This window comes from Rattus norvegicus, chromosome 13 (genome assembly GCF_021556685.1).
Source record: "Rattus norvegicus strain SHRSP/BbbUtx chromosome 13, alternate assembly SHRSP_T2T, whole genome shotgun sequence".
In the NCBI taxonomy this organism is placed as follows: domain Eukaryota; kingdom Metazoa; phylum Chordata; class Mammalia; order Rodentia; family Muridae; genus Rattus; species Rattus norvegicus.
This window is the reverse complement of record NC_141546.1, coordinates 58,204,085-58,221,529: the sequence shown is the minus strand read 5'-3', so window position 1 is coordinate 58,221,529 and position 17,445 is coordinate 58,204,085. Positions and strand designations below refer to the sequence as shown.

The following is a 17,445-nucleotide window of genomic DNA, read 5'->3' as shown; positions in this document are numbered from 1 at the left end:
CATGAGCACAGGAGATCTTTCCATCTTCTGAGGTCTTCTTCAATTTCTTTCCTCAGTGTCTTGAAGTTCTTATTGTACAGATCTTTTACTTGCTTGGTTAAAGTCACACCGAGGTACTTTATATTATTTGGGTCTATTATGAAGGGTGTCGTTTCCCTAATTTCTTTCTCGGCTTGTTTCTCTTTTGTATAGAGGAAGGCAACTGATTTATTTGAGTTAATTTTATACCCAGCCACTTTGCTGAAGTTGTTTATCAGCTTTAGTAGTTCTCTGGTGGAACTTTTGGGATCACTTAAATATACTATCATGTCATCTGCAAATAGTGATATTTTGACCTCTTCTTTTCCGATCTGTATCCCTTTGATCTCCTTTTGTTGTCTGATTGCTCTGGCTAGAACTTCAAGAACTATATTGAATAAGTAGGGAGAGAGTGGGCAGCCTTGTCTAGTCCCTGATTTTAGTGGGATTGCTTCAAGTTTCTCTCCATTTAGTTTAATGTTAGCAACTGGTTTGCTGTATATGGCTTTTACTATGTTTAGGTATGGGCCTTGAATTCCTATTCTTTCCAGGACTTTTATCATGAAGGGGTGTTGAATTTTGTCAAATGCTTTCTCAGCATCTAATGAAATGATCATGTGGTTCTGTTCTTTCAGTTTGTTTATATAATGGATCACGTTGATGGTTTTCCGTATATTAAACCATCCCTGCATGCCTGGAATGAAGCCTACTTGATCATGTTGGATGATTGTTTTGATGTGCTCTTGAATTCGGTTTGCCAGAATTTTATTGAGTATTTTTGCGTCGATATTCATAAGGGAAATTGGTCTGAAGTTCTCTTTCTTTGTTGTGTCTTTGTGTGGTTTAGGTATAAGAGTAATTGTGGCTTCATAGAAGGAATTCGGTAGGGCTCCATCTGTTTCAATTTTGTGGAATAGTTTGGATAATATTGGTATGAGGTCTTCTATGAAGGTTTGATAGAATTCTGCACTAAACCCGTCTGGACCTGGGCTCTTTTTGGTTGGGAGACCTTTAATGACTGCTTCTATTTCCTTAGGAGTTATGGGGTTGTTTAACTGGTTTATCTGTTCCTGATTTAACTTCGATACCTGGTATCTGTCTAGGAAATTGTCCATTTCCTGAAGATTTTCAAATTTTGTTGAATATAGGTTTTTATAGTAAGATCTGATGATTTTTTGAATTTCCTCCGAATCTGTAGTTATGTCTCCCTTTTCATTTCTGATTTTGTTAATTTGGACACACTCTCTGTGTCCTCTCGTTAGTCTGGCTAAGGGTTTATCTATCTTGTTGATTTTCTCAAAGAACCAACTTTTGGTTCTGTTGATTCTTTCTATGGTCCTTTTTGTTTCTACTTGGTTGATTTCAGCTCTGAGTTTGATTATTTCCTGCCTTCTACTCCTCCTGGGTGTATTTGCTTCTTTTTGTTCTAGAGCTTTTAGGTGTGCTGTCAAGCTGCTGACATATGCTCTTTCCTGTTTCTTTCTGCAGGCACTCAGCGCTATGAGTTTTCCTCTTAGCACAGCTTTCATTGTGTCCCATAAGTTTGAGTATGTTGTATCTTCATTTTCATTAAATTCTAAAAAGTTTTTAATTTCTTTCTTTATTTCTTCCTTGACCAGGTTATCATTGAGTAGAGCATTGTTCAATTTACACGTATATGTGGGCATTCTTCCCTTATTGTTATTGAAGACCAGTTTTAGGCCGTGGTGGTCCGATAGCACGCATGGGATTATTTCTATCTTTCTGTACCTGTTGAGGCCCGTTTTTTGACCAATTATATGGTCAATTTTGGAGAAAGTACCATGAGGAGCTGAGAAGAAGGTATATCCTTTTGCTTTAGGATAGAATGTTCTATAAATATCCGTTAAGTCCATTTGGCTCATGACTTCTCTTAGTCTGTCTACATCACTGTTTAATTTCTGTTTCCATGATCTGTCCATTGATGAGAGTGGGGTGTTGAAATCTCCCACTATTATTGTGTGAGGTGCAATGTGTGTTTTGAGCTTTAGTAAGGTTTCTTTTACATATGTAGGTGCCCTTGTATTTGGGGCATAGATATTTAGGATTGAGAGTTCATCTTGGTTGATTTTTCCTTTGATGAATATGAAGTGTCCTTCCTTATCTTTTTTGATGACTTTTAGTTGGAAATTGATTTTATTTGATATTAGAATGGCTACTCCAGCTTGCTTCTTCTGACCATTTGCTTGGAAAGTTGTTTTCCAGCCTTTCACTCTGAGGTAGTGTCTGTCTTTGTCTCTGAGGTGTGTTTCCTGTAGGCAGCAGAAGGCAGGGTCCTCGTTGCGTATCCAGTTTGTTAATCTATGTCTTTTTATTGGGGAGTTGAGGCCATTGATATTGAGAGATATTAAGGAATAGTGATTATTGCTTCCTGTTATATTCATATTTGATGTGAGGTTATGTTTGTGTGCTTTCATTCTCTTTGTTTTGTTGCCAAGACGATTAGTTTCTTGCTTCTTCTAGGGTATAGCTTGCCTCCTTATGTTGGGCTTTACCATTTATTATCCTTTGTAGTGCTGGATTTGTAGAAAGATATTGTGTAAATTTGGTTTTGTCATGGAATATCTTGGTTTCTCCATCAATGTTAATTGAGAGTTTTGCTGGATACAGTAATCTGGGCTGGCATTTGTGTTCTCTTAGGGTCTGTATAACATCAGTCCAGGATCTTCTGGCCTTCATAGTTTCTGGCGAGAAGTCTGGTGTGATTCTGATAGGTCTGCCTTTATATGTTACTTGACCTTTTTCCCTTACTGCTTTTAATATTCTTTCTTTATTTTGTGCGTTTGGTGTTTTGACAATTATATGACGGGAGGTGTTTCTTTTCTGGTCCAATCTATTTGGAGTTCTGTAGGCTTCCTGTATGTCTATGGGTATCTCTTTTTTTAGGTTAGGGAAGTTTTCTTCTATGATTTTGTTGAAGATATTTACTGGTCCTTTGAGCTGGGAGTCTTCACTCTCTTCTATACCTATTATCCTTAGGTTTGATCTTCTCATTGAGTCCTGGATTTCCTGTATGTTTTGGACCAGTAGCTTTTTCCGCTTTACATTATCTTTGACAGTTGAGTCAATGATTTCTATGGAATCTTCTGCTCCTGAGATTCTCTCTTCCATCTCTTGTATTCTGTTGGTGAAGCTTGTATCTACAGCTCCTTGTCTCTTCTTTTGGTTTTCTATATCCAGGGTTGTTTCCATGTGTTCTTTCTTGATTGCTTCTATTTCCATTTTTAATTCCTTCAACTGTTTGATTGTGTTTTCCTGGAATTCTTTCAGGGATTTTTGCGATTCCTCTCTGTAGGCTTTTACTTGTTTATTAATGATTTCCTGTGCTTCCCTAAGTGTGTTCAGGTCTTTCCTGAAGTCCTCCAGCATCATGATCAAATATGATTTTGAAACTAGATCTTGCTTTTCTGGTGTGTTTGGATATTCCATGTTTGTTTTGGTGGGAGAATTGGGCTCCGATGATGGCATGTAGTCTTGGTTTCTGTTGCTTGGGTTCCTGCGCTTGCCTCTCGCCATCAGATTATCTCTAGTGTTACTTTGTTCTGCTATTTCTGACAGTGGCTAGACTGTCCTATAAGCCTGTGTGTCAGGAGTGCTGTAGACCTGTTTTCCTCTCTTTCAGTCAGTTATGGGGACAGAGTGTTCTGCTTTCGGGCGTGTAGTTTTTCCTCTCTACAGGTCTTCAGCTGTTCCTGTGGGCCTGTGTCTTGAGTTCACCAGGCAGCTTTCTTGCAGCAGAAAATTTGGTCTTACCTGTGGTCCCGAGGCTCAGGTTTGCTCGTGGGGTGCTGTCCAGGGGCTCTCTGCAGCGGCAGCAACCAGGAAGACCTGTGCCGCCCCTTCCGGGAGCTTCAGTGCACCAGGGTTCCAGATGGTCTTTGGCTTTTTCCTCTGGCGTCCGAGATGTGTGTGCAGAGAGCAGTCTCTTCTGGTTTCCCAGGCTTGTCTGCCTCTCTGAAGGTTTAGCTCTCCCTCCCACGGGATTTGGGTGCAGAGAACTGTTTATCTGGTCTGTTTCCTTCAGGTTCCAGCGGTGTCTCAGGCAGGGGTCCTGCCGCTCCTGGGCCCTCCCCCACGGGAGCCCAGAGGCCTTATACAGTTTCCTCTTGGGCCAGGGATGTGGGCAGGGGTGAGCAGTGTTGGTGGTCTCTTCCGCTCTGCAGCCTCAGGAGTGCCCACCTGACCAGGCGGTTGGGTCTCTCTCTCACCGGGTCTGGGAGCAGAGAGCTGCTGCGGGCCGGGATCCGCGGGTGTGGGACTTCCGGTAAACACAGAACGTGCCCGGTTCTAGAGAAATTCTGCTTCCGTGTGTCCCAAGCTCACCAGGCAGCTTTCTTGCAGCAAAAAATTTGGTCTTACCTGTGGTCCCGAGGCTCAAGTTCGCTCCTGGGGTGCTGCCCAGGGGCTCTCTGCAGCGGCAGCAACCAGGAAGACCTGTGCCGCCCCTTCCGGGAGCTTCAGTGCACCAGGGTTCCAGATGGTCTTTGGCTTTTTCCTCTGGCGTCCGAGATGTGTGTGCAGGGAGCAGTCTCTTCTGGTTTCCCAGGCCTGTCTGCCTCTCTGAAGGTTTAGCTCTCCTTCCCACGGGATTTGGGTGCAGAGAACTGTTTATCCGGTCTGTTTCCTTTAGGGTCCGGCGGTGATGTCCTCATTCTTAATAGCTGAATAATATTCCATTGTGTAACTGAACCACATTTTTTATCCATTCTTCTGTCATCGATATCTGGGTTCTTTCCATCTTCTGGCTATTACAAATAAGGCTGCTATGAACATAGTGGAACATGTACCCCGTGACATAGTGGGGCATAAGTTGGGTACATTCCCAAGAGTGGCATTTCTGGATCTTTAGGTAGATCTATTTCCAATTTTCTGAGGAGCCTCCAAAAAAAAAAATCACATGATCACCTCCTTAGATGCAGAAAAAGCATCTGACAAAATACAACACTCCTTCATGTTAAAAGTATTGGAGAGATCAGGAGTTAAAGACCCATACCTAAATATAATAAAAGCAATTTACTGCAAACCAACAGCCAATATCAAATTAAATGGAGAGATACTTGAAGCAATCCCACTAAAATCAGGAACAAGACTCTCCCAATACCTATTCAATATAATACTCAAAGTGCTAGCTAGAACAATAAGACAACAAAAAGAGATAAAGGGGATACAAATTGGCAAAGATGAATTAAAGGTATCACTATTTGCAGATGATATGATAGTACACATAAGCGACCCCAAAAATTCTACCAGAGAACTTCCCCAGCTGATAAACAACTTCAACAAAGTTGCTGGATATAAAATTAACACAAATAAATCAATAGCCTTCCTTTATACAAACAACAAACAGGCTGAGAGAGAAATTAGGGAAACAACTCCCTTCACAATAGCCACAGATAATATAAAATATCTTGGGGTAACTCTAACCAAACAAGTGAAAGATCTGTATGATAAGAACTTCAAGTCTCTCAAGAAAGAAATTAAAGAAGATCATGATTCTTAAAAGCATCTATGGCACAAATTTTCTCCCAGGTAAGATGAGAGGAATTCAGAGAGAAAAAGTCTTCGCTCTGCTATGATGGGGTCTACCACACATATAGCTTAGTCCAGGAACAAAGACTGTCTATAGTCGGAAGACTTTCTAGGATTCTGTGACCATTTTTAAATTACTGTTCTAAATATGCATATAAAATGCTGGGTTTTTAACGGCCATCTGTTGATCTATATGTCATTATAGTTTATGACTGTTCAGTTCCTCCTGCTTTGCCCATTCCCCTTACCTTCCTCTTTCTGGTACTCCTCCTTCCTGTAAGTCTTCCCTACTTCTGCTTTCATGTAACATGGATTCCGCTACCTGTTCTTTCTCTTCTTCTCTCTCATCAAGATTTCTGCACCTTGTCATCTCCCCTCTCAACTTTCATGACCTAGACACACACACACACACACACACACACACACACACACAAATTTAAATACAGATTTCAAATGAGAGAAAACATATGAAACATCTTTTGAATCTGATTCATTTCACTTAACATAATGAAACTCAGTTCCATTTATGTCCCACAAATGTCATAACATCATTTTTTATGACAAAGAATCCCATTGTGTGTATGTGTATGCACCACATTTTCTTTATCCATTCATCTCTTGACAGACATTAAAAGCTAGTTACATTTCTTGCCTTTTAAGATTCTTGAGGCCTCTGCTGAGACAGATATATACCCAAGGGTGACCTTGAACACCTGATACTCCTGTCCCGCCTTCATGTCCCAACAGGAAGAGTGATAGGCATGAACCTCCACACCCACCTGGCTCCATGTCCGGACATGTATCTCTGGAGTGTATTGACTTAGAGATGTTCACAAACATACTCGGCAGTGGTATCATTGAATCATGCAGTATTTCTACTTCTAGCTTTTTGAGGAAGCTTCATTGACTTCCATGGAGACTGTATCAATTGACATCCCTAGCATCAGTGTATAAGTGTTCCCTTTGCCATACCTGTTCACCAGCATTAGTCATAATTTGTTTTTTTGATGAAATCATACAAGAACCTCTTATTTAAAAGATGGGTATTTTGTTTGTGTGTGGGAGTGTATATGTGTGTGAAGTGTATGTGTATGTGTGTTTGAATGTGAATGTGTGAATGTGCATATGCGTGTATGCTTGTGTATATGCGTGTATGAGTGTGTGTATGTGTTATGTATGTGTATGTGGATGTATGTGTATGTGTGTGAGTGTATGTGTGTTTATGTGAATGTGTCTGTATGTGTTTGTTCTTTGGGATTTTAATGGGGAAAAGAACAACTCAGAAGTAGTGTTTCTTGGTGTGTGATTCAGGGTCCTTCCTTCTGTATAAGTATTACTTGAGCATCTCAGTATAAAAAGAGTCCTGAACCCCATCCCAGACCCTCTAAGTCAGGACTTAGATTTGAACCTGGAAATTCTAGTTTCTATCAATCTCTTTGAGGATTCGAATGCAGTGGGTTAATAATGTCTAAACTCAAGCAGACATCCCTATAAGAATTTCACTAACAAGCCGTAAAAAGTAATAGTGTGGAGTTTCCAGTAAGTCATACACTTTATGACAAAAACAAATCAAAACAATTTCTCATTTTTCTTTTAGTCAAGAGTTCATGGATGAATTTTGACCTTGAATTGACCGAACTGCTTTAACAATCACAAGGGATTGAACAGAAAAGCAAGAAAGCTAACACCAACCACTACACCAAATATCTAGTATGACCTTCACACACTGGAATAATTGAGTCAATGAAATGGCTGATTTACTTGCTTCCCTGTTTGTTCCTGGACAGGTTTGTCATAGGCAGCCCTCCACTCGCCTCCTAGGTGCTAGCATCCTCGTGCTAGGCTTGCAGGTCTTTACCATAGCTGGTCTGGGTGGTGGTAGAGATGGATCCCATGCATACTGAAAAGGTGTTCTGCAGACTGAGCTACATCCCCAGTCTGGAAAGCTTCTTTGTAAGAGTTAAGACTTTACTTTTTGTTAAGAGTCTTTGTTAAAACTCTGTAGAATGGCTATAGTGGGGATTCTACCTATGACAGTCCAGTGGCCTGAAGATTACAACTCTGCTGTACCACAGAAGCTGCAGAGAACCCATTCTACGCTTTCTTGTTCAGCCTTTACCTTTCCTTGCAAGCTTCAACAGAGCAGCTCAGCTGTGGGTCCACGTGTGTGGAGCCTCTCTTTGGACTAAATTTGGCAAGCAGAATGGAATAACAATGTTAAGACTATAAATCATCTTCTATTACAATAGGGCTCCTTTTTTCGAAGAAAGATTTCCATATAAATTAAATAGAGCTGAGTACCAGAGAGAAGCTTGTTGCTTTTAATTTAAAATAAAATTAACAACTTTCAAGACAATTTCAATTATTTGTATTTTTCTGAAGCATTTTAATAAATATTTTTATAAAGTGAATTACATGGTTTGCTACCAATCTAAAGTTCAGATTAAAGAAAGGTGCTTGGCAAGAGAAAGCAAAAGGCTCCCAGACCCCTTTAGTTATGGTTTTTATATAAATACTCAAAAGCACTTGAAGGAGATAAAAAATTATTTAATAAATCAGAAGCAAAGTTTCTGTCACTGTGTAAAGAAGAGTAAAAATTTAAAGCCATATTTGTCGAAATCATAATGTAAATCACATGAAATTTAATTTAGATCATAATGGGGGAAATATGCTATGTTTATGTTTATATTCATTGTCTTTCCAGAATTAAAGATTCTATGTTTGCTTTTTGCTTCTCTGTCATAACACAAACCCAAAGAATTAAAATTAAAGTCAGACCTGCTGGCACAGGCCTGGGATACCAGCTACTCGCAGTTGAAAATGGGGCCCATAAGTCAAGGCACAAGTTCAAGGACAGACTTTATCTCAAAGGAAACAAGGGTTATGGGTAGCGCCTAACAGTACCGACCTTCTATAGCATCCCAGCCAACTGCACACGTACCCATAGAAGAGTAACCTTGAACCTGGTGAGGGGACACACACCTGCACTCCTAGCAGTCAGGAGGAAGGCTGAATTCGAAGAAGACTGTGATTCTCAGGCCAGCCAACGGCTGTATGACATTGTCTCCAAAAACCTAAAAGCAAAACAAAACAAAAAAAAAAAAAAAGCAAAAACCTTGATTCACGCAACTCTTGGCTTTTATGGTTGGTAGCTTTGCTTGTTTTCCTATTTTTAGCCTTTCTTGATGAATTGCATACTGGAATAATTGTTGCTTCAGATGATATTGCTTCAAACCGTTTCCTCAGCAAGGTTATGCAATTCCTCTCATTTACAGAAAAAAAAAAGCATATTCTTCAAAGGAGAAGGGGGGAATGACAAGAGATCTTGTTTGAAAGTTTACCTTGAGTGCCCTCTATTCCCGAATAAAATTTAAGTTTTATTTGGCTAGGCACCCAAGGAAAACTATTTTCAGAGGGAGTTGAAGATATTAAAATCCCTAAGTCTTTCTCTCTTCCTTCTTTGTAAAAATTTATTTTATGTTCAGTTACGTCTATTGCAGAAGGTGTGTGTAAGCACATGTACCCATGGAAGTCATGGCCTTTTATCCCCTAGAACTGAAGCTAGAGGCAGTTGTGAGCTACCTGATATGGGTGCCAGGAACCAACCTTCAGTCCTCTTCAAGAGTAATATGAACTCTTAACTCTTAGCCATCTCACCCATACCCTCTTTCCATATCTGAAGTAAAATCTTTGAAATGGAGATTCTCCACTCTCACTTCTGGCCAGGCAAAACTGCCCTTGTGGCAGCTTGTCTGCTACATGCCCTGAGACATCAAAATGACTCATTTTACATTCCTCATAATTGGTGCCACTATCTGATAACTCCTCTTTACTAAAATTTCAAAGATCTTTTCCTGAAGCTTTTAAAGACCATTGCCAAAATGCAGAAATCCAAAACTATTCTCATGATCTTACTTCACAGCTTGCTCTGCTCCTTGGCAAGTTTCTTCATGTCTTTCAGAATCTCCCATTTTAACCTTGTGCCTAAGCATGATTGAACACTCTTGTGACCCTGGTTGTTACAGATTGAGTATAAAGTATCCCTCTAAAAGATCCATGGATTTACAGCTTCATTCCCAGCAAAGTACTATTTTAGAAAGTTCTGGAAGTTTTAGAAGTGTGGCCTACTTGAAGGTCATAAGCCACATGGGTGTGTTTGATGTTACCTGCAAGTATTTTGTCCTAGGTTTTCTTGAGTTGACAATCATACGTCACATGTTCTAGCTGCCATGATGTGCTACTGACTAATTGCAAGTCAAGGAACATTAGAGAAGTTTCCATGACCATGGGCAATGGATTTAGTTCAGTTGGTTAACAGCAGTGGCTAAAACACAAAGGGAAATGACTCCTCTCCTTTGCAACCAAATAATATGCAGTAGCCTTTCAGGGAGTAATGGGGCCGAATGAACCCCTTCCCCAGTCCATAACAGAACACTTAAGAGATCAATTCCATGCTGTTCTTGAGTAGGTAACCACGGCTACTATAAGTTCATGACTGCAATGGCTGTGTCATGTCCAGCATGCAGCACTTTACAATATAACATGATAGGCAAACATATTTTCAGCATGGAGAGAATGGAAAGACAATTGCCTTTGGGGTAAGCTTTGGTAAACATCTTTCAAAACAACAACAACAAAACCAAGTTCACCTTCTTACTAGAACGAGTAAGACTTCTTACATTTTCTCATTAAGTCAGTTTCCTACTTAAAGCACATTAAGCAGACTTTAGGAGAGATTTGCAAAGGTCTACATTAATAAAGCCACCACTCTACTGAGTGCACATCAAAAGAAAGCAATAAGAAGACCTAATCTGGGTTCTGACAATGAATGAGTGAATATCTCTTCTGTCACTGACTTTCAAGTAAGGAAATGAAGGTTCGAGGGGTAAAGGCTGAGGTGATGCAGCACTGGAAAATTCTCTCTCTTACCCCATTCATCCTCCCATGAACACTTACAGAATGTCTGCTGTAAATAAATCACTACGAACTGTGCAGGGAATTCCGATTATAGGAGGAAAGCCTCCAGCTCCATGTCCTTCGATGTCTGATGCTTACATGCACTTTGAGATAGATGAAGGGTGAGCTGGCAGAGACCCTCCTAGCTATCTGAAAAGATGAGGTGAACAGAATACAGAAGCTTGCATAAATATGAAGCACAGAGGGTGCTCACCTCAGGGTGAGCCTATTAATGAACCATCACGTATTATTGGAAACTAATAAATATTCAGACTCTCATCAAAACTGTAGCTCACTTGACAGAGAAGTGACCTGAACTGTGCCTTTGATTTCAATCTCAGGGTCAAAGAAGAAACAAGGGCAGCAGGAAGGAAACAGCTTCCTAAATAAAAGATTGCAGAAAAGGTTAAAAGGGAATTTGCTGCTGTCCATTTCAGTGGAGTATGCTTGACTACGATGGGACTGGGTTAGAATCTCCTATGTATATATTAGCCCTTTATTGGAAAAAGCATGTAAGAAGAAAATAATAATGCATGTGAATACTTTGTTAGCATTTATTAAGCTATTCCTGAGCATATATCAGCAGACTCAGCTCTCAGATATGGCTGATGGGAGAATCATTTTCAAGTCTTAAAAAAAAAATTGTGTCTCAGAGAACTACTTGGTGTTTACAATATATCGACTAATTGGAGTCCCCATTAAAATGTTCTCCCTGCATTTGCAGGAGACGAAGAAGCAATCACACACAGCTGTCTTGTGACCATGAGGTTTGACACACCAGGCTACCTGAGGTGTCGAAGAGTTCCTCAGATCTTAGACACTATAACTTGGTAATTCTAATACTCAGTTTCCTGTTTACATTTTCCTTTGAAAGCTAAAATTGGTCACTTCAGTGACAAATTTCATGATTATTAAATGGCTGGATCAAAAACACCCTTAGTCAGTCTTGAGGAAAATAGGTACATTCAGGCTCCTTTAAAGAAAGAAAAAGTCGAGGATGCTTGTGCATCATCGGTGACACAGGAAATTCAAGAACGAGGAAGAACCACAATTGTGTCTTTTCTTTTGTGGACGCTGGCTGTTTTCCTCTCTGCAGGACACAATATTAATTGAAACGGTTCTTCTTTTCCCAAGGAACTTGTGCTTAAGAGGCATGTGGAACATGCATGATTTAAGCTTAAGAAACAAATTCAAAGTTAATTCTTCCATAACAGAAATGGAAAGAGTGTGATAGCATCAAGCCTGTCTCTGAACAATGCCCCTGGGTTCAAGCCTTCCTTCTCCTTGTGAGGTACAAAAGGGCTGCTTTGAGGAGGGCACAGCCTGTGCCAAAGAGAAAGCACAGAGCTTCCAAGTTGCAACCCAAGACACCCAGAGTTGAAGGGATCTTTTTTATGCAGCTCAATCACAGGAACAAGTTCTCAACATTGAGGAAGTTAGGGTTACAGGATAGCAACACCATTGCAGGTCAGCTCCCTGGGGGAATGGTTTGGGCAGGGGCGGGGGCTGGGGTTGGGGTTGCCAAACTTGGTAACTACAGGTCAAAACCAACAACAGGATGTGGCAACTGTTCCTTACCATCACCCAAACCAATAATGGAAACAAGAAACGAAGGAATGCATTCTTTGGTTTTTGAAGCTGACAACTTATTTTTTTTTTTATTGTGTAATCTGAAGTTTGAGGAACTCCTATGCTTTCCACCTATCTTAGTCAAGTCTGGGGCTGAAATGAGCCCTCTTTCCTGACATACTTAGTTCCCCAAATGGAACCCAACTAGTGTGCATTTGGCCGTAAGAAGAGGGGCACTAATACTTGACAAAGCAGACTGGATAAATTACAACAATGCAAGTATAGTAGGTTGAATCTTCAAAGATGGTAACACTATGCTTTCTACATCTGGCCTTTCTGATACCTTCTACCAATTGTACCATAAAGAAGTTAGGTTATAATTCGAGAGACTGGGGAAGTCTCAGGGGCTACTTCAACATTCTAAACAACACCAATGTGGGGGTGAGACTGGTGCAACCCTATTGCCAGCCTGCATAGCTTCTCTCCCTACCCAAGCATGCAAAACACAGGGTGCGAGAAATGTCTGTAAGTCACATGTGTTATCACCCAGTTTGGAAGATGAGGGTAACATAATGGTAGGGGAGTCAGAAAGAATGGTTCAGATTCTGAAGTCACCCTCTTTCTCACAAACTAGGCAACCTAAAGCAAGGTAGTTAAAATGGTCTGACATTTCACGCTCTCATCTGTAGTTCAATCTCACGGAAGTTCAGTGTAAATCGCCCAAGTCAAGATTTATGAAATATTATACAGACTGAGCTGGGGAAAACAAAAGATACAGAACCAATAGTAGCCAGCTGGTCTTGGCAGAGGGAAGGGAGCCACAGAATTCATACAAAGCAGGCTACAGAGTCCCTGAAGCATATGCCCAAGCCTCAAAAGGCAAGCTGTTTGGGCTGTGAGATTCTCCAGAACCCAGGAGAGTTTGGCTACAAACACCCAGTGTGCCATGGGACATGAGGAGAAGTCACATGGTCCCTTCCCAGGCTCCAGGAGAGACTGGTTGTTCTTCAGCTGCAGATGTCCCCAAACAGTTCAGAGGAAAGTGTGCCAGGAGCTTTTGCCAAGTTTGGAAGAGCTCGGACCTGGATTCTGCCTCTAGAAACCACAGCACACCTCTCTTTTGGGTAGAAGAGAGAGAGAGAGAGAGAGAGAGAGAGAGAGAGAGAGAGAGAGAGAGAGAGGAAAGGAAGGAAGGAAGGAAGGAGAGAGGGAGGGAGGGAAGGAACAAAGAAACAAAGAAGGGGAAGGAAGAACAGGACACACGAGGATAAAGGCCACTTGACAAGTAGAACCTTCTGTATACAAAGGACCATCTCCTAGAGAAAGAGGAGTGCATCAGACTCTCTTTTTCTCTTGCTGGAAGAAGTAGGAAAGGTTTTACGAGGCAAAAATCCCTTCTGTGGCTCCCCTCTGCCTCCTGGACACTGACACTTGACAGTAGTTGCAGCATCAGCACAACCAAACACCAAGCAACAGACCCAAGAAGAACAGAAATGTATTCTTGGGTTGTAAAGAAAAGACACAGTGATCCATGAATCTTCAAAGGCAATACACAGAAACACAGTATGCGCGCAGTGCTAAAATTTAATGGAGGGAGGAGGAAGTTGGCAATAGTTTAGGGAAAACGATCTCTATCAAGGCTGAAGAATATGGTACTGACACTTTTTTCTAACAAGAAAAACTTTCTGCCTGTCCTGCCTGGTGGAGGAGCTTGTAAATAAAGGAGGAAGTTAGTTTCTCTTCCTAAAAAGAGAGTAAGAGAGAGTCACTGCATGATGTACTATGTAAGTACCTTATTTCTCCTGTTTAATTATCTTCATGTCCCCAAACTAGGGAAGTTTTCTACGGCTGATTGCTAAAACAGCAGAGCCTGTTAGAGGCTGGCAGAGATGCCCATTACCCATTTGCAGAACAGGTGAGAGAAGACACGAAAAGACAGGGATGAAGCCAGGCCTCACTAAAATTGCAGTGTGGAGACGCTCACATGCTGCTGCAGGAAGAGCAGGCCACAGCCGGGTCGTGCCAGTCTGGACTGAGAATGTTCTTGGAGGAAGTGCTGTTTGTCAAATGCTCGAAAAGAGAAGTTAGACAACCAAAAAAGCCAATGTCAAGTTCCCCGTGAACTATATGAATTACAGAACAAAAGGGCTGAAAGCTCTTCTGTGCAGATGTTTTTTTTAACTAGCTAAAAGAAAGACGACAGTAAAACTTATAACTTGAAACTCTCTTTAAACACTCAAAGATTAGAAGAAATTTGGATACAGTTGAAGAGCAGTCCAGTTCTCAACTAACTGTTGCTCCCTTATGGACCCTGAGACTGTATATATTCTGTTACTCATTTCAAAAAATATTAGAAGACAAACAGTTCTAATTATAGGTGTGCACCTAATAGAGCTACAGGTTCCAAGAAGAAGAGAGCTATGAATTTGTGTTTGGAAAAAAAAACACTGAAAGTTTTTTTTTTTAATGTTCTATACAGGTTTACCGGAAGTCCCACACCCGCGGATCCCGGCCCACAGCAGCTCTCTGCTCCCAAACCCCGTGGGAGAGAGACCTCACCGCCTGATCGGGTGGGCACTCCTGAGGCTGCAGAGCGGAGGAGACCACCAACACTGCCCACCCCTGCCCACGTCCCTGGCCTAAGAGGCAGCTGTGCAAGGCCTCTGGGTTCCCGTAGGGGAGGGCCCAGGAGCGGCAGAACCCCTGCGCCTGAGACACCGCCGGAACCTGAAGGAAACAGACCGGATAAACAGTTCTCTGCACCCAAATCCCGTGGGAGGGAGAGCTGAACCTTCAGAGAGGCAGACACGCCTGGGAGACCGGGGAGGCTGCACTCTGTGCACGTCCAGACGCCAGAGGAAAACACCAAACGCCATCTGGAACCCTGGTGCACTGAGGCTCCCGGAAAGAGCGGCGCAGATCTTCCCGGTTGCTGCCACAGCGGAGAGGACTTGGGCAGTACCCCACGAGCAAACTTGAGCCTTGGAACCGCAGGTAGGACCAACTTTTCCCCTGCAAGAAACCTGCCTGGTGAACCCAGGACACACAGAGGCAAAATTCCTCTGGGACTGGGCACTTCCTGTGTTTACCGGAAGTCCCACACCCGCGGATCCCGGCCCACAGCAGCTCTCTGCTCCCAAACCCCGTGGGAGAGAGACCTCACCGCCTGATCAGGTGGGCACTCCTGAGGCTGCAGAGCGGAGGAGACCACCGGCGCTGCCCACCCCTGCCCACATCCCTGGCCCAAGAGGCAACTGTGTGGGGCCTCTGGGTTCCCGTGGGGGAGGGCCCAGGAGCGGCAGGACCCCTGCGCCTGAGACACCGCCGGAACCTGAAGGAAACAGACCGGATAAACAGTTTCTGCACCCAGATCCCGTGGGAGGGAGAGCTGAACCTTCAGAGAGGCAGACACGCCTGAGAGACCAGGGGAGGCTGCACTCTGTGCACGTCCAGACGCCAGAGGAGAACACCAGGCATCATCTGGAGCCCTGGTGTGCGGAGGCTCCCGGAAAGAGCGGCGCAGATCTTCCCGGTTGCTGCCACAGCAGAGAGGACTTAGGCAGTACCCCACGAGCAAACTTGAGCCTTGGAACCACAGGTGGGACCAACTTTTCCCCTGCAGGAAACCTGCCTGGTGAACTCAAGACACAGGCCCACAGGAACAGCTGAAGACCTGTAGAGAGGAAAAACTACACGCCCGAAAGCAGAACACTCTGTCGCCATAACAGGCTGAAAGAAAACAGGAAAACAGGTCTACAGCACTCCTGACACACAGGCTTATAGGACAGTCTAGCCACTGTCAGAAATAGCAGAACAAAGTAACACTAGAGATAATCTGATGGCGAGAGGCAAGCGCAGGAACCCAAGCAACAGAAACCAAGACTACATGGCATCATCGGAGCCCAATTCTCCCACCAAAACAAACATGGAATATCCAAACACACCAGAAAAGCAAGATCTAGTTTCAAAATCATAGTTGATCATGATGCTGGAGGACGTCAAGAAAGACATAAAGAGCTCCCTTAGAGAACAAGTAGAAGCCTACAGAGAGGAATCGCAAAAATCCCTGAAAGAATTCCAGGAAAACACAATCAAACAGTTGAAGGAATTAAAAATGGAAATAGAAGCAATCAAGAAAGAACACATGGAAACAACCCTGGACATAGAAAATCAGAAGAAAAGACAAGGAGCTGTAGATACAAGCTTCACCAACAGAATACAAGAGATGGAAGAGAGAATCTCAGGAGCAGAAGATTCCATAGAAATCATTGACTCAACTGTCAAAGATAATGTAAAGCGGAAAAAGCTACTGGTCCAAAACATACAGGAAATCCAGGACTCAATGAGAAGATCAAACCTAAGGATAATAGGTATAGAAGAGAGTGAAGACTCCCAGCTCAAAGGACCAGTAAATATCTTCAACAAAATCATAGAAGAAAACTTCCCTAACCTAAAAAAAGAGATACCCATAGGCATACAAGAAGCCTACAGAACTCCAAATAGATTGGACCAGAAAAGAAACACCTCCCGTCACATAATAGTCAAAAAACCAAACGCACAAAATAAAGAAAGAATATTAAAAGCAGTAAGGGAAAAAGGTCAAGTAACATATAAAGGCAGACCTATCAGAATCACACCAGACTTTTCTCCAGAAACTATGAAGGCCAGAAGATCCTGGACAGATGTCATACAGACCCTAAGAGAACACAAATGCCAGCCCAGGTTACTGTATCCTGCAAAACTCTCAATTAACATACATGGAGAAACCAAGATATTCCATGACAAAACCAAATTTACACAATATCTTTCTACAAATCCAGCACTACAAAGGATGCCCACTACAAATGGTAAAGCCCAACATAAGGAGGCAAGCTATACCCTAGAAGAAGCAAGAAACTAATCATCTTGGCAACAAAACAAAGAGAAGAAAAGCACACAAACATAACCTCACATCCAAATATGAATATAACGGGAAGCAATAATCACTATTCCTTAATATCTCTCAACATCAATGGCCTCAACTCCCCAATAAAAAGACATAGATTAACAAACTGGATACGCAATGAGGACCCTGCATTCTGCTGTCTACAGGAAACACACCTCAGAGACAAAGACAGACACTACCTCAGAGTGAAAGGCTGGAAAACAACTTTCCAAGCAAATGGTCAGAAGAAGCAAGCTGGAGTAGCCATTCTAATATCAAATAAAATCAATTTTCAATTAAAAGTCATCAAAAAAGATAAGGAAGGACACTTCATATTCATCAAAGGAAAAATCCACCAAGATGAACTCTCAATCCTCATCTTCGGTTGGTTTATATACAAGTGTGCAATTTCTAGGCTTGAAAGTAAAATG

General features: G+C 42.2%; 1 long non-coding RNA gene across 3 annotated transcripts in view; it reads right to left on the bottom strand.

Moving 5' to 3' along the window:
• Positions 1–14,163, bottom strand: part of LOC148001658 (uncharacterized) — a 38,107-nt gene extending 23,944 nt beyond the window's left edge. The window contains exons 1-2 of one of the 3 annotated variants that reach the window (XR_015635522.1): positions 14,075–14,163; positions 8,474–8,639 (exon numbers count right to left, since the gene is read on the bottom strand). This is a non-coding gene — a long non-coding RNA (uncharacterized LOC148001658). The remainder of the gene's footprint in view (positions 1–8,473; positions 8,640–14,074) is intronic. The other 2 variants (XR_015635523.1, XR_015635524.1) reach the window with 2 other exon arrangements.
• Positions 14,164–17,445: the final 3,282 nt, after the last annotated feature.